Consider the following 21,074-nt stretch of genomic DNA (forward strand, 5'->3'; position numbering starts at 1 on the left):
GCTGCTGTGGGGTCATCGGCGGTGGTGCTGATGCATTAGCTTGCGCAGTCATCTGTGAGCTCCATGAGCCTTGCGCATTCGGCTGTGTTGCCGATGCATCCTGCTGAGTACCCATCGGCTGGGTGGCCGATGGATCAGGCTGAGAGGTTATCGGCTGAGAAACCGATGCATTGAACTGTGCCTTGACTGGTGTGGTAAAGAAATCTGGATGCATACCATACCCAGTCATCGGATCCCACCCTTTGGGGAATCCAGACGCAGATCCACCCTGCGTGGCTGTAGGGATGGACGGAGTGGTCGTGTAGACAGGAGCTGTCGTAGCTGCAGATGTTGTAGTAGTAGTTTGTGGTGGCACTTGACTGTTACTCGTCCTGCCTGGCTATTTTGAGCCGACAGAGCTGCTGCCATAGACACTTCTAAGGGAACATATTGCATCTGATCTGGCTGTATATAGCAAGGACTCATACACTCTCGAAACATGCCTTCAGCGAAAGTCTTGACCACTGTGTTGCGCACCCTGTTGCCCATAACTGTTGCACTCTTGATGAAAGAATGTGCTACAGCTTGGCCAACCGCGTCCATCATCTTGTTATCACGTTGAGCTTCTGTCAATGGTTGGAAAGATGGAAGATTAAACTTCTTGATCACCTCACCAGATCTAGTGATGCTGTACGACTTGAGGCATTCACGTTTAAAGTTTTCCACTAGCTCCTCATATTTCTTCCTTTGTTCTTCTTTGAGCTTGTCTTCAGGAACAGGAATCTGGTTTTCTTCATTGACCTCAGATTTATCAGTGAGTTCCACCAAGTTGAAGCTTTCGGTCCCACCGGGCGTTCCAAAAGATATGTTGACGCAAAAATCAATACATTGGAATCTGAGGGCAAGTGTTCGCCAAGATCCGAAAAGTCAACCAAGCTTGCTAGTCAATTTGACCTGTAATTGACAAGGGATAAAACAAAGTCAAATTCAAGAGCGTATCGGCTGGAATTGCGAATATCTCTCACACAGGCGTATCAGCAGGCTATGCCGATACAGATAACGACAAAAGGATATTAAATACGTATGTATAATGAATAGACGCGTTGGCAGAATCGGCCGATGCGGAAAACGACAGAATCAGCCTAAAGTAGCCGATTGTGTGTATGTAACAAGGTCTAAGCTACGAATGTGTAACTCAGATAATGTAATGCTCGAAATAGATCTAAACCGGCTCATAAGATAACAAGATGTTAATCCAAAAACCTAGAGCCGATCTAATATGCTTCTAGCGAATAGATGTGATAATGGCCAAAAAGCATAGGAAAACCTACAAATCTAGCCGATATCGATAAATTGTGAATAAATCTAGACGAGACGACAGCGATACGCCCGGAAGTCAAAGCCTAGATAAACTCTATAACTTTTGAATAGATCTGAACGAAGCCACAACGATGCGCCCGGTAGCTAAAGCTCAAATATACTCGGTAAAACGAAAAACTTACCAGCAAACCAAGTCGCTCGAATGTGAGACGTCCTTATCAACTCGAAAGAACTCGTCGAAAAGAGAAAAGAAAAGGCGAAGTCACCGGAAAAGTGCAAAGGGAATTGTAAATTATTGTTGTACTGGATATGTATCAACTTTTTCCGGTCCCTTACAACTGATATTTATAACCTAGCGCTACTGAGTCCTATCCGATTACGGAAAACATTACTTGACTATAAAGATAAACTACTTTAAATATTACAATCGAATCGTCAAGATTTTCGTAGAGTCCGGGTCCTCCTCTCCTTCCCTGACTTCATCGGCAACTCTCCATCGTTCGAGCACCAGAGCGGACAAATCAGCATCTTCATAGCATATTCCTCTGGTCCATCGGACGGACTTTATCGGCCAATTCCAACCCTGTGCATCTTTTGGTTTCTTTCAAATCGGCAACCTATCCTTCACAGAATCATCCTCTTTGACACGTGTCGAAAAACGGTGTCAACAGCTAGTTCACAATCGAATGTCCTAGTGATCAACGTAGAACCATTCATAAATATCAATAAATACGGACGCAAAATTAAATGTAGTGATTAACCACACACATGTATCATTACAAAGCATATATAACTAATATAGTACATCATTAAAATTGTATCTTGAATGCATGGTGCTTCTTGTTCTCCTATTTACCGACCTACTAGATGAGGCATAGTGCTTCTTGTTCTCCACTCACGAAGACCAAGATATTTACTCTCTTTTGCTAATTAGCTGTGTTTATCATAAAATGTTCCCCTCAGGTTGATCACTTCGTGCATGATGAAACGACATAAATCGGCAACTACTTCTAGAAGTTGTTTCTCATGAAGTATCCCATAGTTCCTCGGGGGATGGTCCTGCAATTAACGAGAATCCATGAAAAAAATAAGCAAGTGTTAGATATAGGCAAAAATAATGTAACACATGTAAATCTATGCGTAATAAATAGTAGTCCCTTACATTTTCAGGATCAGTTGTGTATCTTCCTTGCACCCTGAGATGGTCGCACATGTAATACCCGCAGTACACGGAGCAAGCAAGTTGTTTGTGGCACGAAAAGTGTGTGCGTAGAGTCATTTCTTTAGGGTTCTTAGGGGGATGTGCACCATTTAATGCAATATATTGCTGGTAAGCCCTGTTTGAAAAAGGTAAAAGTGAGAAGTTAGTCTGTAAATGCATGTTATTTATGTGAAATCTTACATGATGTACGTATGAAGCATAGTAAGTGCACTAACATTTTGAGGATGAATAAGAAATCAGTGTATTTGTTCTTTGGCCATTCCAAGGAGTCCAAGACAAGGACTCTTCCAATCTTGGGTTGCAGTGCAAAAGCGATCCAGTGATTTCTGCAATATTAAATATGGATTTTTTTAGCTATGAATCGAAGCAAGTGTATATTGTAACAAATGATTAAAAGTAGAAGTACCTAATGTTATATGGCGCAAAAATGACATCAGCATCATCTTCCTATTTTTTTCATCATTTTTGCTATGTAGGCCGCCACCATCTTGATGGCCTCTTTGAGGTGAAATTTTTGTTCCTTAGCTATCTGCGCAGGCGTTTTACAGTTCTTGAAGAGATCATGGTCATCTTTCCACGTATTTGGCCCGTGGTGCTTGGCCTCACAAATTGCTAGAGGACCAAGATACTTGATCCTTCTACCTAAGACATATGCATCACTTGTTTGCATCCTGTAGAATAGAATTATATAATTAATAAAATATGTGTATATATAGTAGTTAAGATAATAGCATAAAAGAAATTAAGTATCAATGAGGCACTTACATGCACCATAGTCTAACCATCTCGATGTCAAGTTCTTTGAGGCGGAACATAGCGTGGATGTCTCGAAAATCGAACAAGACATCAGTGATGCCAGGGCCTACAGGTCCAAATACTTGGGAATAGTATGGAACAGATTTGGTACGAAGCCCAAGTCTGCATGCCCTAATGTACCAATTATGCATCCGCTACATTTCACTTGGAACATCCTTGAGGCACCAATCAGGTAGAAGTGGTTGTCCGTACGTAAACATCTTAGGACAACCAGGCAAATCTGGAATCGAATCGACCCCGGCTATTTGTTTGAAGTTCGTCTCAGTGCGGGGCTGGGAAAATCCTGATCTTTTACCAGTAGAGGTTGAATCATTTTTTGACTTCGCCTTTGTCTTGTCCTTCGCTTTAGGCTTTGGATCAGCCTGCTTCATGTTTGCCTTGTGCCACAAGTCTGCAATCTATTTCCCGTCCTTTAGCTCCTCATTAGCACGTATCACTCGCGGCACCTCATGCGGCGGCTGTTGTTTATGTGCTACTATTGGATCCTTTGTCGGGGCCGATGATCACGGGGCAGGTGGAGATGCCTCTCGGGATGTAGCTGGTGGTGATCGCGGGGCAGGTGGTGATGGCTCTCGGGATGGAACTGGTGGTGATGCCTCTCGGAGTGGAGCTGGTGGTGATTGAGGGGTAGGTGGTGATGCCTCTCAGAGTGGAGCTGGTGGTGATCGCGGGGCAGGTGGAGTTTCCTCTCGGAGTTTAGCTGGTGATGCCTCTCGGGATGGAGCCCGTGATGATCGCGGAGCCTGTGGTGATGCATCTCGCGATGGTGGAGCTGGTGGTGATCGTGGAGCAGGTGGTGATCGCAGAGCCGGTGGTGATGCATCTCGTGGAGCCGAGGGTACTTGATCAAGCAGTACGATATCTCACTTATGCCAAATAATTGTGCTGCCAACACATTGTCCAAGGCAATTCTCCCCATCTGCAGTGGGAATGTCTATCTCATTATACTCATTAATTGAATTCAATACTTGCTCCACTTGTACGCATGCATACAGGGGTGGGACCGGCTTCCCCTCAAATAAACCCCTGACGGGCTCCACCTGGGCCTTAGCGACTTCTTTTGTCTTCCCGGCTCTGCCGATCAAATAGAGCAACAAGCAGGGAGTAGTAGTCGTTATTCTATCCACCGGATATAGCTCTCCAGTGGTTGAGGCGACACTGCTCTGAGCACATGAACTCGGTTGGTCAAGTACCGGAGGGGGCGCCGGCATGACCACCAACTGGTTTTGCCCCACCTCTTGCGACGAGTTGAACAAAAGTAGCCCCGACTTCTGGTCCACAACTATTGCCCTCAACAAATCCTTAAACTTTGCCACCATTGCAATCTCTGCCGCTGCCACAACTTCTTCTTTGTAGCGGTCATGGCTCATGTACCTTGACCGGTCCTTCTCGAACCCATCCTAGAGGCTCAACTTAGAGGACAAGCCTCTGACGCGCCCTCCATGCTCCTTTGACCCAATTGCTGTACTCAGCACATCCCTCTCCCTATTTGGTTTGAACTTTCCTTGTTTTTGAAGCTCGGCAAGTTCTAACATTTTGTCTGCCACCGCTTCGGTCTCGGGGCTTTCCTTCAACTATTTTTGGCTTCCTTGCTTCAAGCCACCGCCATCCACGTTCATCCAATCCTTCGTAAGGATCCGGCTGCTCGGCAGCTATTGCCGCCTCTATTTGACGCCGCCATTGGTCCACCTTCCGTTGGTACCCACCTGGCCCAAGACGGACTTTGTGTATGTTTCTCTGTGCTAGTTCTCGATTTTTCTGGCTAAGGTCTAGAGCTTCTTCAGTGGTCTTTTGTCGAACAAATTCTTCCCACTGTGCTGGTGTGATGTCCCCAAATTCTGAAAATGGAGTTCGACCCTTCTGGACGTACTCGGTATTCAGGTGACTTTTCCACCGGCAAAAAGATTCACCTAGCATCTTCGTAGCATAATACTTAACTTTCTCTGTTGTTCCTCTTGACAGAACAAAAGTACCGCTCAACAACTGCCACATTGCTTCTTTCTTGCCTGCAGGAACTAGCGCCCAATTGGCGATTGTTGGATCCAAAACCATTTTTGTTCTGATTATAGCACCAATGGCGTTACGGAACTTTGCTGCAATCTCCGGGGGTTCTACGGGCTCTCCTGCCGTGCTAATTGCATTAACCGTATACTTCCCTTCCGGGTAGTGGTTTCTTCCTCGTTGACCCCATTTCCTTTTGTTTTGGTTCTCCGAGGACGTAGTTGCAGGATCAGGGCCCAAGCTTACATTGTCTTCCTCTGTAGGGCTAGTGGGTCGGCGTCTGTGCTTACCCCTTCCTGTCTCTGCCGCCTACATGGATCATACGATCCGACAATTTGTTACACGTAGTCTACGAAGACATATAGTATGGGTTCAATCTTGTATGCATTACCTGATGTGGTTCCGGTTCGTAATCCGGATTAAATTCCTCCCTTGAATGGCTTTGTCTTGTTTCAACAGGGAATGGATCAAGCGGATCTTGCCACTTGCCATTGACCCATGCCCCTTGACCAATCCTAGGACCCTCCTCGTCCTCAGATATGGAATTGCGGTCATACTCCTCACCCCACTCAATCTGGGATGCAATTTGTTCAAGTTCGTCACCACCCTCACCTTGCGGTGCGGCATCATCCCTTCGTAAGGAACACGGCAACGATGGATCCATCTATGATTTTCCAACTACAAAGCCATCGACGATATATTTGAATTTGACATTGAAATCACAGTAAGCTTGTAATTAAGAAAACAATATTGTAGTAAGCTTGTAATACTAACAATTAAGAAAAGTAAAATTTCAATTCACATTAATGGTTCAAAAATATCATAATGGATCTTAGTTCATTGGATTAGTTATATAGAATGTGCTGGTGCATACGGATTTAGAAACACATTCAACCATCCCAACCAAGTAGTGATAGGTGTCCTTTCTGAAAAACTAGTGACAAATCTCGTCTAAATTCTCAAACGGTCACCGCATGCTGGCTCGACATGAGCAAACTACATAGCCATCGACGATATATTTGAATTTGACATTGAAATCACAGTAAACAATGAAATCACAGTAAAATAATTCACATATTTACAATAATATAACATGTGAATAAAACAATATTAATACTAACAATTAAGAAAAGTAAAATTTCAATTCACATTAATACATAGTAAAATTCACCTGACATGTATATGAAATGTGAATAAATATTTCAATTCACATGAATACATAGTAAAATTCAGACTTACTCTATTTGACATACTAAAAATTAAATATATCACATGTGTATATTGAAATTTACTATATTTTCATATACTCAAATTAACATGCATCTTAGAAAAAAAATCCCTGCCAACAACCACCTTCACGGCGTCGGCGCGCGGGGAGGAACAAGGAGGGGGGGGGGGCGCACGGAGGAGGCCGCTGGTTGCACACGGAGGAGGCGGTGTGGAGGCTTCCGGGCGCGCGCGGAGGCGCCAGTGAGGAGCGAGGTGGCCGGTGCCGGCCGGGGAGGAGCGGCATTGGCGGGCGGAAGAGGACGCCATACAGGTGAGGATGAAACCGCCGGGGCCACCGCGCGCGGACGTAGATTCGCACAGAGGAGGCCGGAGTCGGTGCCAGCCGCGGTTCGACGAGGTCGGAGGCGGGGAGCGCCGCCGGGGCCTAGATCTACGTGCGCGAGGAAGGGCGGCGCTGCGGGGAGGAGTGCGGCTGCTGGGAGGAGCGGCGGTGCGCAGGGAGCTGAGGGCGGCGGCACGGATTTTTTCGGCAGCCTGACGGCGTCTTCTCCGCACGGCTCTAGGACTTGAAATTTTTTCTAAGTGTGGGGAGTATATATAGCCCATCCATTTGTAGGGGCGAACGGGCTCGTCATCCACCCCTACAAATCGATTTGTATGGGCGGGTTATGAGCTCGTCCGCCCCTACAAATGATTTTCCAAATTTACTTTTAAATTTCGATTAATGCAAAATAAATACTAAAACATACCAGAAAATTGTGAAATTTTTACCACAGGTATATTTTGATATACATAACATATAAAAAATATGAGAATAATATTTGAGTGCATACAATCAATAAAAGTATAAAAAACTACAAAAAAAACATGTCACCATACAACATACATACATGTTAAGTCCAACTTGACTATTTGAACACTCTTAAACAATAAATAAGGTGAATTGCATTTTTCATATTTTTCACATGTTCCACCAGTAATTTTATGCTTATGCTCTAAATTTCACTAATTTTCGAAGTGTTTTAGTACTTTTTTGTATTAAATGATTTTTCAGAAGATTTTGGAAAATCCTTTGTAGGGGCGGTTGGTGAAACAAGCTGCCCCTACAAATATATTTCTAAGGACGGGTTATGAGCCCGTCCACCCCTAAAAAAGGATTTGTAGGGGCAGGTTATGGGCCTACCCGCCCCTGTAAATGATTTTCCAAATTTACTCTTAAATTTCGATTAATGCAAAATAAATAGTAAAACATACTAGAAAATTGTGAAATTTTTACCACAGGTATATTTTGATATAAATAACATATAAAAATAATATGAGAATCATATTTGAGTGCATACAATCAATAAAAGTATTCAAACTACAAAGAAAACATGTCACCATACAACATGCATACATGTTAAGTCCAACTTGACGTTTTGAACACTCTTAAAAAATAAACAAGGTGAATTGCATGTATCATATTTTTCACATGTTCCACTGGTCATTATATGCTTATGATCTAAATTTCACTTATTTTCGAAGTGTTTTAGTACTTTTTTTGTATGAAATGATTTTTCAGAAGATTTTGGAAAATCCTTTGTAGGGGTGGTTGGTGAAACAAGCCGCCCCTACAAATATATTTCTAGGGGTGGGTTATGAGCTCGTTCGCACCTAAAAATATTTTTTATAGATTTACTCTAAAATTTTGATTAATGCAAAATAAATGGTAAAAAAAATCAAAAAATTGTGAAATTTTAACCACAGGTATATTGTGATATATGTAACATATGAAAACTATCAAAATAATATTTTAGCCATGCAATCAATAAAAGTGTTCAAACTACAAAGAGTCCAAATGTTACTATACATCTCATATAAATAATTATTTCAAAATACACAAATTCATGAGATATTTAAGCAGTAACAATTCTAGATTCACCATATTTGCGTGCCCATGGCTTGTCGTCTTTTCTTATGCCTGCTTCTATAATCTTCATGTTCTGTGCTAGATCTGTGAAAATGTTCATTTGATCATACTGATTATATTCTTCCACATCGTCGATACCCTCAACTCCGATGATATCTTGTTTTCCAGGGATGACTACATGTTTTGTCTTTTTTTGCAGGATCAGCAACATACAGTACCTGTGCAACCTGTGAAGCTAGTACCCATGGGTCGTCTTTATAACCAATATTGTTGAGGTCAACAATCGTCAATCCATAGTCGGCCACCTCAACACCTTTCGGTGTTTGACCCAACGACACCGAAAGACCGGGATTTGTATATTGGAACCATAGTGCACTTCTCATATATCATCAATGACACCAAATTATATTGTATTTTGACTTGTTCTCTTCTCTAAGGCCTCAATACGAACACCACTATTCTGGGACACGGTCTTTTTGTCCTTGGCGGCAGTATAGAATAGATATCTATTAATATCATACCCTTGACAGGATGTGACCTGGCTAGATGGACCAACTACCAATCTTTTGATTGTTTGCTCCTCCACGGTCTCCCCATCTGGTAGATACAGGTCCTCCAACCATGCTGTTAGTCGACGCTTGTGCTCTCTCATGATCCAATCATCCGAGCGGCCGTTACTTTCTGCACGAATCTGTGACAAACCAGGTTTTATGGGTTAAAAATATAGTTTTTGTGTTTGTGTTTATTTAAAAAAATTAAACCGTGATTTCCATAGCAAGGGTATTTTTGTAATTTTGGAAAATTGCAGAGTCCTTTTTATAAAATAGTTTTGCAAAAGGCAAAATTTCAAATTTTATAAGGGGTTAAAGTGCATATTTTGTTTTTTCATGATTACCCTCATAAAAAAGATATATTTATGCTTAGGGATACCCTTGCAATTTTAAAACTTTAGTTGTGTCCTTTTAAATTAAAAAAGAACTAACGAATTTCAAAATATTTTCAAATCCTTTGATCTAGTGAATTTTTGCACAACATGAAAGTTGTAGATCTTGAAAAACTACACAACTTTCATGTTGAACACTTTTTTATTTGAGCCCTAAATCAACAGAAAAGTTTTTTTCCAGTTAAGTCCCTAGGATTTTGGAAAATTACAAGACTACCCCTCCCACAGTCTTCTTCTTCCCCCTTCACGGCTGAAACATGGCGCCGCCCTTGCCGCCATTTTGGCCTCGCCGCCGTTGGGAAACCGCGCCCTGGGTCCCTGATCCCCCACGCGTTGCGCACCAAGCATCGCCGCCATCTCCACCGCCTTCGCTGGCCCCTTTTCGCACACGACACGCCGCCCGGCCTCCCTTGCTCTGTGCCACGCCGCCGGCCCGCCGTTGGACCGCAACCCCGCCACCGGATCCTGCCCACCGCCTCAGTGAGCTCATCCCCTTCCTCTCTTGCTCATTCTCCCATTCCACGGCCTATAAATAGCTGGCCGAAACCCTTCACCGGGAAACATCACCACCGCCCACCATTGCCGCCGCCCACTCGACCTTCCACACTGACCTCCCCTCTCTGGACCCCTTCCGTCCAATTGGACCCCAAATCGAGCTTCCTCTCCTCCTACTGAAGCCCCATGCCTAGCTATTCCTTCTTCACACCATCGGAGCACCGCCACCCGCCGCCGGCGAGCACTGGCCGCCGCGGACAGCTCGCCTCGAACCACCCCAAGCACTAAAAACACCACCCACAGGTGCGCCTTGTCCTCCTCTCAATTTTCCCCCCTTTTCCCTTTCCCCATGGACTTCCCTCGCCGGGATTTGGCCGAAACAGGAACCCCATGGCCGGCCATGGCCGAAAGACTGCACTGCTCTAAATCTTCCTAGGGTCCTTTCTGTAAAATAGTCAGAACCCTTTTCTTTTAAAACTTGTGAACTTTGAAAAATCCTAGAAAATGGTAGAAAAATCAGAAAATTGCGAAATTAATTTTGTTATGTTCCACTTAACTAGTTCTATAACTTTGGCTACTAAAGTTTGTATGAAAACTTATATCATGTGCTCTAGTTTAATTGTTATCAAATGAGTGTTTTATTTATATCTTTTTAACCATAGCCTTGTTATGCTTGATTTTTGCAACCTAGCATCCTTTTGCCATGTTTAGTCTTGTGAAAAATTTGTGTCCTAAATGCTTGACTTTTGCTTATTATTTCATGTGCTTTATTTATTTCTAGCATAAGCAATTTTTTAATTTATTAAACCTTGTTTTTTTTAATTTCTTAGGGTCATCTTTTTACCATGAACTCTACTAATCACAAGTGGTTTATGGTAATTTTTTTGGGATAATTTTTGCACTATTTAGTTTGAGTTTTAATTTTATGTTTGAGTTTTAAGGATAATTCATGCTAGTGTTGTTTTTGTTAGAATAAGCTCCATGTTTGGGCTTGATTCATATGCATGGTCTTTCCTTTTTAATTTTGAGTTTATGTTTGATTTTAAGCCCTAGTTGTTGAATTTCTTTTGAATTCAAATTATAGATTTGAATTCAACCCACTCCATGTTCCTAATTTAAGGTTTGTTAATTGATGTTTTAGATAAACATACACCCTATCTTGGTTGCCATGTGAATGTAATCATGTTGCTCTAGTTAATTAATTATTTATAAAATACTACTCCACCATTGTTTGTCAAGTTTAGGTTAAAAATAATTGAATGCAAGGTCATGGCATGTTTACTTTAAGATCTAAGTCGTTTGACTTCTTTTGATTTCAAACTTTCGTTTTAAATGAAACCACTCTATGTTATTTGAAGTAGCCAGTCATGTTATTTTATGGAATTCTTTGTGTTCCCTTTTACTCTATAAACAATTGCCCAGTAAAGTAACACTTTTAAGCTTAGTCTTAAATGTTTACTTTATTGGATAACAACTTTTTAGTGAAGGAAAGCTATACTTAAATACTTCACTAATACCAACTACTGCATTACATATAGAAATAATATCGCTAGTCGACGGAACGTATGAACTCATCCAGGAACTAGACGAGGATATTCTGAAGTTCAGGCCAACATTGCGGAATTAACTGAAGTCCCAAACTTCGATTCAGAAGAGTTAAAGCGTACTGACTTTATAGACACAACTGAAGGCAAGCCCCGGTGCATAATCCCATTATTTTAAATTATGCAACTTATTGTTACTATTTACTTGTGCATTTAAGTTTTTGGAGTCGAATGAAAACCAAGATGCATAATTCTAGGTACTTATTGATTGAACACTAGAACCTGAGTCCGAATAGATGCTATGCTAATAGGACCGGTAAAAGTCGAGTGATTGCCTGTCACTCGCGAGCTTTATAGGAGTTGATTGTTTACTTTCTTGCAATCACTATAAGGACCATGGATGGATTGGGTTACAAGTTTCATGGTGGAAATCCATCTGTGTTGATAAAATTTGCTAAGGCCGCAGTGTGTGGTAATCGTGGTTAAGCGTTTGAAAGTACTAGCCACATGACATGAATTATGAGTAAGCGGCAAGCCTAGTAACTCCTCGGCCCGGCAAATGGACATACCCCCCACTCTCTCGTAGAGATAGGAAGTTAATTTATATCAAAATTTATATTATGTTGCGCAACACCACGGCAGCAGAGAGGGTCTGGCTCTCTGTAGTCGGGGAGACTGGCCCTGCTCCATGAACCGGAATGAGAAGCAAATGGTTGCTTGGGAGTGACTCATTAGTGCTCCCAGCGTGTGTGTTAGGTTTACCTTGCAAGGATTGGAAATTTGATTCAGAATTGTCTATTTCTCACGGATATTGAGACTGCTTGATACCTTTGCCACATAGAGTAAGAAGTGGAACAATTATGATACTCAATCTTATTGAATGAAATTAATTTCTCTACCATGTTTGTGTAGATAGGTGCTTACCTAGAATGATTAATGAAACTAGAATCTGAAAACTAAAACTTGAAATTAAGGACTTACTCTTTGTTGCTTTTCAGCAAAAGAAAACCCCAGAGCCTTTATAAGCCTTGCATGTCTAGTTAAAGGGATATTATATACCCTTAGTTGGGTCAACCTTGCTGAGTATTAGTATACTCAGTCTTGCTTTTGACTTTATTTTCAGGTAATCTTTGGAATGCTTGGTGAGAATGACGTCATGTACGGGCTTCATCATGATGTCATATATCGTCGCTAGAAATCGTTTTCTTTTCCATTGTTTAAAAATTCTGAAGAACTTATCTACTTTCAAATTTCTGAGGTACTCTTTTTGAATTCTCAAAACTCAGTTTGTAATACATTTACTATTGAAGTTTGTATTATAAAATTATGGCTATTGTAATCTTTGGGCTCACCTTCGTGTGAGGTATGTTGTTTCGATCCGAAATACAGTGGTTTTATCGGGATTTTACCCGACAGACTGTCAAATTTCTCCGTTCGAAGTGCGTATTAATCATTTTGTTCGTAAAGGTGATGGTTAACGCACTTGAGTCGGATTAATTTTGGCGGTTCTGCCACAGCTGGTATCAGAGCCGAAACATACATACCAGAGGTCAAGATGAATCTTAAAACTGCTTTTGGAATAAAAGATGTGATCAACAAAGTATTTACAAAACTATGTTGGACTCGTTAAGGACTGTGCTTAGGTCGTAAAGCCCTAGAGTGATGACTTATGGGTATTATAAGGTGGCTATTAGTTATATATATTTATGCTATGTGTTTTCTGCAGGTACACTAACCATGGTTCGATAGGTTAAGAACGGTTAGGAACCATCGACTAAATACTAGAGGGAGAGATGTATCTATATATTGCCACCAAAACTAATCACGTAAGGCCAAAAGTATTTGGCAATTATTTTTGGTTGTGAGGACGATAGAATATGCATGCATTGTTAAAAACATGAATGCTTTAATTCTTGTTTAAGTTAGTAAATGTGTTGAGTATCTTCCTAAGGATCTTTAGAGTGCTTTATCTTGTTTGATTGGTTAGTAATAATTTGGTGAGTGCCTTGTTTTAAACCTCAAGTTTGTTGACCTTAGGAAAAGAAAACTAGTTGTGTTTAGCTTTCTTAGGTAGAGCCTTTGTATCCTTGATCTTTTGTTCAAGGAGTTTCAAATGATCAACTAACCTTGTTTGTAGTTTGATCATTCCTGGATTGTTATGAAACTCTACATTTCAATGAATCAGAAGCACACCTTCTGCCCACAATTTAATGGATCAGGAGACACACAACAATCTGGAAGGTTTTGAAAATGATAGTGGGTCATCAACCACATCATCGCCAACACTGCACAACCTAGTGGAACTAATAGCTACCCAAAACGTTTTGCTCCGTCAACTTTTTCAAGGACAACAGACGATTCAGCAGTTACTACAACAACAGCAACTCCAATCGAGTGGGTACCCTATCCACCAACTTCAGGTTACAAACTATCAAGAGCCCAATAAAGAGACAAATGAAGAAAAGGATATTTACTCAGACTCCCTTTTACCTCCACCGCAACTCCCGATGAAGCTTAAGAAGATGAAGACTCAGAATCCCAAGTGTAGTCTAGCCTCCATAGATTTGACTGGATGAGAAATCACATGCATGGAGTTTATGCCACGTCGCCGACATCAAACTATCAAAACTCCTGACCTTGATACAGTTTTCAAAGCAAGAATTCTTTCGTCTACCAAGGAAGAGATGAATCAAGATGGAGACTCTACACACGAGAATGATTCGGTAGGTATACCAGTAATGATGCCTTTAAATAACCACCCTCCCAGAGGTCCGAGCAACATAAACCACTGCCTCAACTGTTGAAGTCCTAGCCACTTTATCCGAAACTGTTTCCAGGCCAAAACTAAAACTTGAAATTAAGGACTTACTCTTTGTTGCTTTTCAGCAAAAGAAAACCCCAAAGCCTTTATAAGCCTTGCATGTCTAGTTAAAGGGATATTATATACCCATAGTCTGGTCAGCCTTGCTGAGTATTAGTATACTCAGTCTTGCTTTTGACTTTGTTTTCAGGTAATCTTTGGAATGATTGGTGAGAATGACGTCATGTATGGGCTTCATCATGATGTCATATATCGTCGCTAGATATCGTTTTCTTTTCTGTTGTTTATAAATTCTGAAGAACTTATCTACTTTCAAATTTCTGAGGTACCCTTTTTGAATTCTCAAAACTCAGTTTGTAATACATTTACTATTGAAGTTTGTATTATAAAATTATGGCTATTGTAATCTCTGGGCTCACCTTCGTGTGAGGTATGTTGTTTCGATCCGAAATACGGTGATTTTATCGGGATTTTACCCGACAGACTGTCAAATTTCTCCGTTCGAAGTGCATATTAATCATTTTGTTCGTAAAGGTGATAGTTAACGCATTTGAGTCGGATTAATTTTGGCGGTTCTGCCACAGAATCATGCTCAAGTGTTCGTTGACTAAAGGTGTCATTATCGTGAGGTGCTGCAAGATGCTATAATGTGCTTGCTGCACACCTTTGAAATCTTTATCGATGAAGATTTTCCTCCCTACTATGCCAACACCTTCCAACCTCCCCGATAATCGTGGAGTTGGCAAACCAATGGACACATTATCCTGTAAGTAACCAAGGCAAGACTCGATGACTTCCTCAGTACCGTATCCCTCTATCATGGACCCCTCAGGATGAGCACGATTCAATATGTACCAGTTGAGGATGGACATAAAACGCTCATACGTCCACATTTCATGTAGGTAAAGTGGACCAAGTGCCCGTATCTGATCGATCATGCGAATCATTAGGTGTTCAGTTATATCAAAAAATCCCGGAGGGAAGTACATCTCGAGCTGTGTCATAGTCTCCCCAATGAATTCTTTGATATGCTGCAACTCATCTTCGTCGATCACTTTTTGTGAAATCCTATTGAAGAAGTAACACAACCGAGTGATTACCATCTTTACATATACTGGCTTGATCGCTCTGATTGCAATCTGGAGGAACAACATCAGCAACACATGACAATCATGACAGTTATAGCCGCATATTGACAAATCTTTCATCGACACTAGTTTTCTTATGTTGGACGTGAAACGACTCGGGACTCTGATCCCTCTTAAGCTCTCGCACATTTCCTTCTTCTCATTACGTCTCAAGTTGTAGCTAGCTGGGGGAAGTTCATATCTACCATTCCCTTTCTCAATGGGGTGAAGATCTTTTCTTATCTTCATAGCTATCAAGTCATGTTGTGACTTGTACGTATCCTTTGTTTTGACAGATGTCTCCAGAAGGAGCCCAATTGTGTTACCAAACACATTCTTCTTGAGGTGCAGAGGTGCATACCATCGATTGCATGGCAGACCTCAAGATCTGCCCAATACGGCAAGTACTTGTAAAAGATGGACTGTTTCTTGAATACGCCTTCGATAGGTGCTTTATCTCTCTTTCTCTTCTTCCCATCTTCCTTCTTCTTCCCATAAATGACCTTGACGTTTCGGACCATATTGAAAACATAATGCCCGTCTCGTCGTTCTGGAGTAGAACAGAATTCAGGGTTGCCATCAAAATGATTATAAAACTTCTTACTTCGGTACTTATGCCCTTCAACTAAGAAGCGTCTGTATCCAAGGTAAACTACCTTCCGAGAACCCTCAAGGAAAGACGATACGGTGTCATCCACGCACACCGTGCATCCCGTCCTACCTTTGATCTGTCCTGACAGGACAAACAATGCCTGATAATCATGGATAGTGACGAATATAATAGCTTTAAGATTAAAGGGCTGCCGTGCAAAACTATCATATATATCGATACCCTCCTTCCATAAAGTTTCCATCTCTTGCCTCAGAGGCTCAGGAAAAATGTCTATATCGATGCTAGGATGCTTGGGGCCCTGTATAAGCACGGATAGCAAAAGATATTTCCTCTTCTGGCACAGCCATATAGGCAGGTTGTACATTATCAGTATCACTAGTCATGTGTTGTGGGTGCTACTTCTTTCACCAAACAGATTCATTCCATCCGTACTCAATGCGAACCGAACATTTCTTGGGTCGTTCCCAAATTCTAGATAGTACTTGTCATCGAATTCCTTCCACTGTCGAGCATCAGATGGATGTCGGAGCTTTCCGTCACCCTTTTTGTGCTTATCTGAATCCCACCATCGCATCAGCTCAGCATCCTGGGGCGTCGGATGCGGACGGCTTCGGACTTTTGGAGCGAAGCGGGCGACGGGAGGGGACTGGAGGGAGGCGAGCTCCTGTTGTTGGGCGTCTGGGGCTTGGGCTTAAAATTAAGATGGAATTTTTTTTATTTGGTGGGCCGAAAATTTAGGTATGCCAAAACATACCAGGCCCACCCATTGGGTCCGCCCATGGCCATGAGCCCATTGGGTCCGCCCATGGCCATGAGCGTGTTCCGCACAGTGCGCTCCAGCTGCCACCGGCACACGTTGGCCTTTGTCGGCGCGTACTCCATGCCTGGGATGCGGACGCTGCCGGTGGCAGAGCTCCGTGAACTGCTGCCCGACGCCCCGACCTCAACCGTCACCTCGCCGGCCGCCATGGCGCGCGCCTTCCGCAACCAGATCACCTCCTCATGCACGCCACCAGAGATGGGAGGGGTTGGACATGAGATCGGGGCGGTGGTAGCCAGGGGAGGCACGCTTGTGCAAAGAAGGAAATAAAGAACAGAGCAGGAAAGGGCCGGCAGTCGTGCACGGAAGGAAAGGAGATGGGGAGGGAACTGACGCAGCGTGATTGACGGGCGGGCAGGGTGGGTAGAAAGTTTTCGGCGTGAAAAAAGTAGCCCCAAAAGGCAGAAACATTTTAGAAATAGTTGTTTTGATCAACCTCTTAAATTTTTTGCATCTAATGACCTGACAAGTGGGCCACTGTGTGAGGGGTACCTGAGAATTTTTTAAGTGAGAAAGATTTTTAATTGTTTAGGATCCTTATAGTATAGATAGATAGCACACTGACAAGCACCAAGGCGCCGCCGCGTGCCGGCGAAGCTGGGGGCCGCTGCTGGCCCGGATGTCGGTGAGGAACGCAAACCGGGGGCGCGGACGAGCACCCTTGGACAGTTGGGGCGTTGCCAGCTTCGACGGCGCTTCCGCGTAGAGCACGGGAGCAGCACCGTGGCTCCGAGCGGCTTAAAGCAGGGCTCAAGGAGGTGAGGGAGAGAGAGGAGTGGAGGGTGCGGGAAGAGGCACGAGTAGGATGGCTGGGACGGCGGGGCGCCGGTGATCTCGCCGGTGGCGACGCGGGGTGTGTCGCCCGGGGGAGCGAGAGGGTCAGTCATCCCGCCCCCGTCAGAGAGGATGCTTTTCCTTTGAACAAATGTACAAATTTTTCACCACCAAAGATGAATTTTTTGATATTCTACTTGAATACTTGCAGTAAAGAAGCCAATGGAGAAAATTGCATATTTGGGACTCCAAGCATTGCGCTTCGCAGTTTTGCCATTCCAAATATCGTCTTCGTAAAAACGTGACTCCAAACGTTAGACACTTGATTATACTGCCATTTGGAGTATTTTCTCTCTTTTCTTTTTCTTTCTCTTGTATTTGGGAGGGTGAAAGGCCCCTTTTGCCCCTATGTATTTGCGTGAGCCTCTACACGAATCGTCTTGTCGCTGATCGATCCTATCGGCTATCGCGCTCCTGTCTCTCCTAGCGCACGCAACCCTAGTCCAGGGGCGGCGGCCACTGCACCACCGACCGGCGGCACTCCACTGCCAGGTAGCGCAGCAGCATGCAGCTCGCCGCCCTTGACGGGCTCCCGGCCCCGCCGGCTGTGCCGCAGGGCAGCGGCGACCTGGCTGCGCTGGGCGTGGCCACGCCTGCCCCGGCCGACAGCGGTGCAGCAGGCAGGCTGCCGTGCTGCCCCTGCCGTGGCCGTGCAGCAGGCAGCCGGGATGACCGGCGCCGCCCCTGGCAGGCAGGCTGCTGCCGATGCCGCGCAGCAGGCTTGGCTACCGCTACTAGCTTGATAGCCATGAAACAAAATAACAGCCATTCTCGATTCGCTTGCGTATGGTTTCGGTCTGTGCCTATGGATGCCTCCCGTGCTGTACTTTGGGGCACCCAAGAACATGAAATGCTTACAGTTTACAAGCGAGACCAACACATCTGTGCTGAGTTCTGACTGCAAGAGAAAACGTTGTACAAGATCAGACTTTGACATTACAATGTGCCAAAAAATTCTGAGCACAATAATAAACACAATAACCATGATTTATCACAAAATTTCATGAATTTAAAGTAGACAAGTTTATCTCACATAACCCTATGCAATGGCGGACGCGGCCACTCTGCCGCCGCCCTCGGCCACGGTGGGCGCGGGCAGGGCAGGGCAGCCGTCGGCCATGGCTACGAGAGCGGCGTTTGGCGTGCCTAGGAGAGCGGCGTCCGGCGGTTGGGCTGGGCGGCGTCCGGCGGCGGGGCCCTAGGTTTGGACTCACGAGCGCGGCAAATGGATCGGAACGATGGGAGTAGGATCCATCAGAATAGATACGTAATCCATGCATAAGGGCAAAAGAGACATTTCATACTCTAAATACATGGAAAAGAAAAGACAAATGATGGAAAATACCCCAAATGGTAGTATAATCAAGTGACTCACGTTTGGAGTCCCGTTTTTACGAAGACGATGTTTGGAATGGCAAAACTGCGAAGCGCAACGCTTGGAGTCCCAAATATGCAATTTTCTCAAGCCAATGTATGCCAGCACAACGGTGATATGCGTGTCTGCAAGCTCTATGTAGCCTGCCTCCGTGATATCTTTTCAAATGCTCGCAAGCACTGCATACACAACAGAACGATCAGATAAAGCACCTCGGTCAAATGTGTTTGGCTAATCAGATGGCAAGATCTTTTGGGTTACCTGTTCAGCGAGATCAAGGCACTTGATGGCTAGGATCGATGTGCAGAGCATGGGATGAGGGGCCATGGTGGACAACGGCGGTAGCGGCCAGCCCCATTGCATTGGGGTCACAGAGGTATAGGTACGTGCGCGTCACAGAGCATAATCATGTCCAGGGCGCCATCACCGCCGGCGGCCCAAGCAAGCACCAGCGGGACTCCATGGGGAAGTACCCCCTAGCACCTCGCAGAGCATCCTGCCTCGTGCCTTCTGCAGCCACCACCTTCACCATCTGATAGAACCTCTTGGCGTGGCCGCTGCGAGGCCTCAGGCTCCCGTCCCCATCCAACTCGCACAATGATCCGCCGTCTCATCTGGGTCGCCACCATGTCCACACGAAGAGGTATCCTATACAAGCTGCCTTGCTTTGCGGGGCGCGGCGCACATGGCAGAGGAGTCGCATCGGCCGCCGCGAGGACGGCGCTTGTCGGCAAGGGGCTCGGCCTCCCCTCAGCCCTCAGGATTGGAGTCGTCCCGCTTCTGGAAGTGATCTTTTCATCCATTGGCAAATGGCAAGGAAGACGTCAAGAATAAAGATGGTAAACGTGATGACGATAGAACAACGATGCGATGGGTACGCGGGTGGGTAGCCAGGACATCGGTGAGAAAAACATTTACATATTGGCAGTTTACGGGTCTCCACCCCTTCCCACCTCTCTCAGTCCTGACACGCAGGTATGGCGTGAGGGGTACGGCGGGCCCAGTTTGAGTAAGAAAGATTTTCGATTGTTTTCGATTTTTATAGTATAGATAGATAAATAGATTTGTTTCGCTATTGACAGCAACATTTTATCTTTTCCCACCATGTACACGTATCGAAAGAGACTTCTGAAGATTGTGGAGCTAGAGTATGAAGTCCGACCTGTCCAAGGAGGAGGAACCAGAATTGCGAAGACAGGTGTAACTAGGATTCTCATGCTGGTTACGGAGGCCACATTACTCTAGGAGGTGTAACTAGAATGTTGCATACATGAAAGTATGCAACATTGCGATAGGGAAAATAAATTGTCGTGGGATATCAATAAATATAAAAAACGCTTGGTATTTTCAAATTATAAAGCTCATCTTGAGTTTTGAACACCATATTATAACTACTAATTTTTATCGCATGTTAGAATATTTATGATCGTATAAGCAAATAATATATGCTACTATGCCATCAACGACAAGAAATATGTGATACCTCATCTCAATATATTCTGGACGACCAATCTATTCGCATAGGTGTTATGTGTGCGTACGTACCAGGGGGTGGATTTAGGGACTGGGTTGCAACTAGGGATGCAAGTCCCACCATTTTTCGGTCAACGGGTGGACCCCAAACTTGGTAAAATGAACTAGAATGACATGCTATATAATTAATTTGGAAGAAAAAATAAACTAAAACCAGAAACCCAAAAACACCAATGAATACCCACTTGCATCCCTAGTTGCAACCCATCTAAAATTCAGCCCAACCCTCATCTTCCGAGTTTCCTGCTGTTGACATCACCTTTAATTTGAACTTGCTTATACTAATTATTTTCTTGTGTACAACAATTAATGCTTGAATTGAGAAAGTGAAAAATGAGGAATTACAATTTTCTAAGATTAGATTAGATTGACTTGTTCACGAAAATATGCTCCATTGGACCACCCCAACATGAAATCCTAAATTTACCACTCGTACATACGCTCATAGATGAGTGTGATTTTGATCACAGAGGTGATTTTGCATGTGTGTAA

Source organism: Panicum virgatum, chromosome 6K (assembly GCF_016808335.1).
Source record: "Panicum virgatum strain AP13 chromosome 6K, P.virgatum_v5, whole genome shotgun sequence".
NCBI classification, from domain to species: Eukaryota; Viridiplantae; Streptophyta; class Magnoliopsida; order Poales; family Poaceae; genus Panicum; species Panicum virgatum.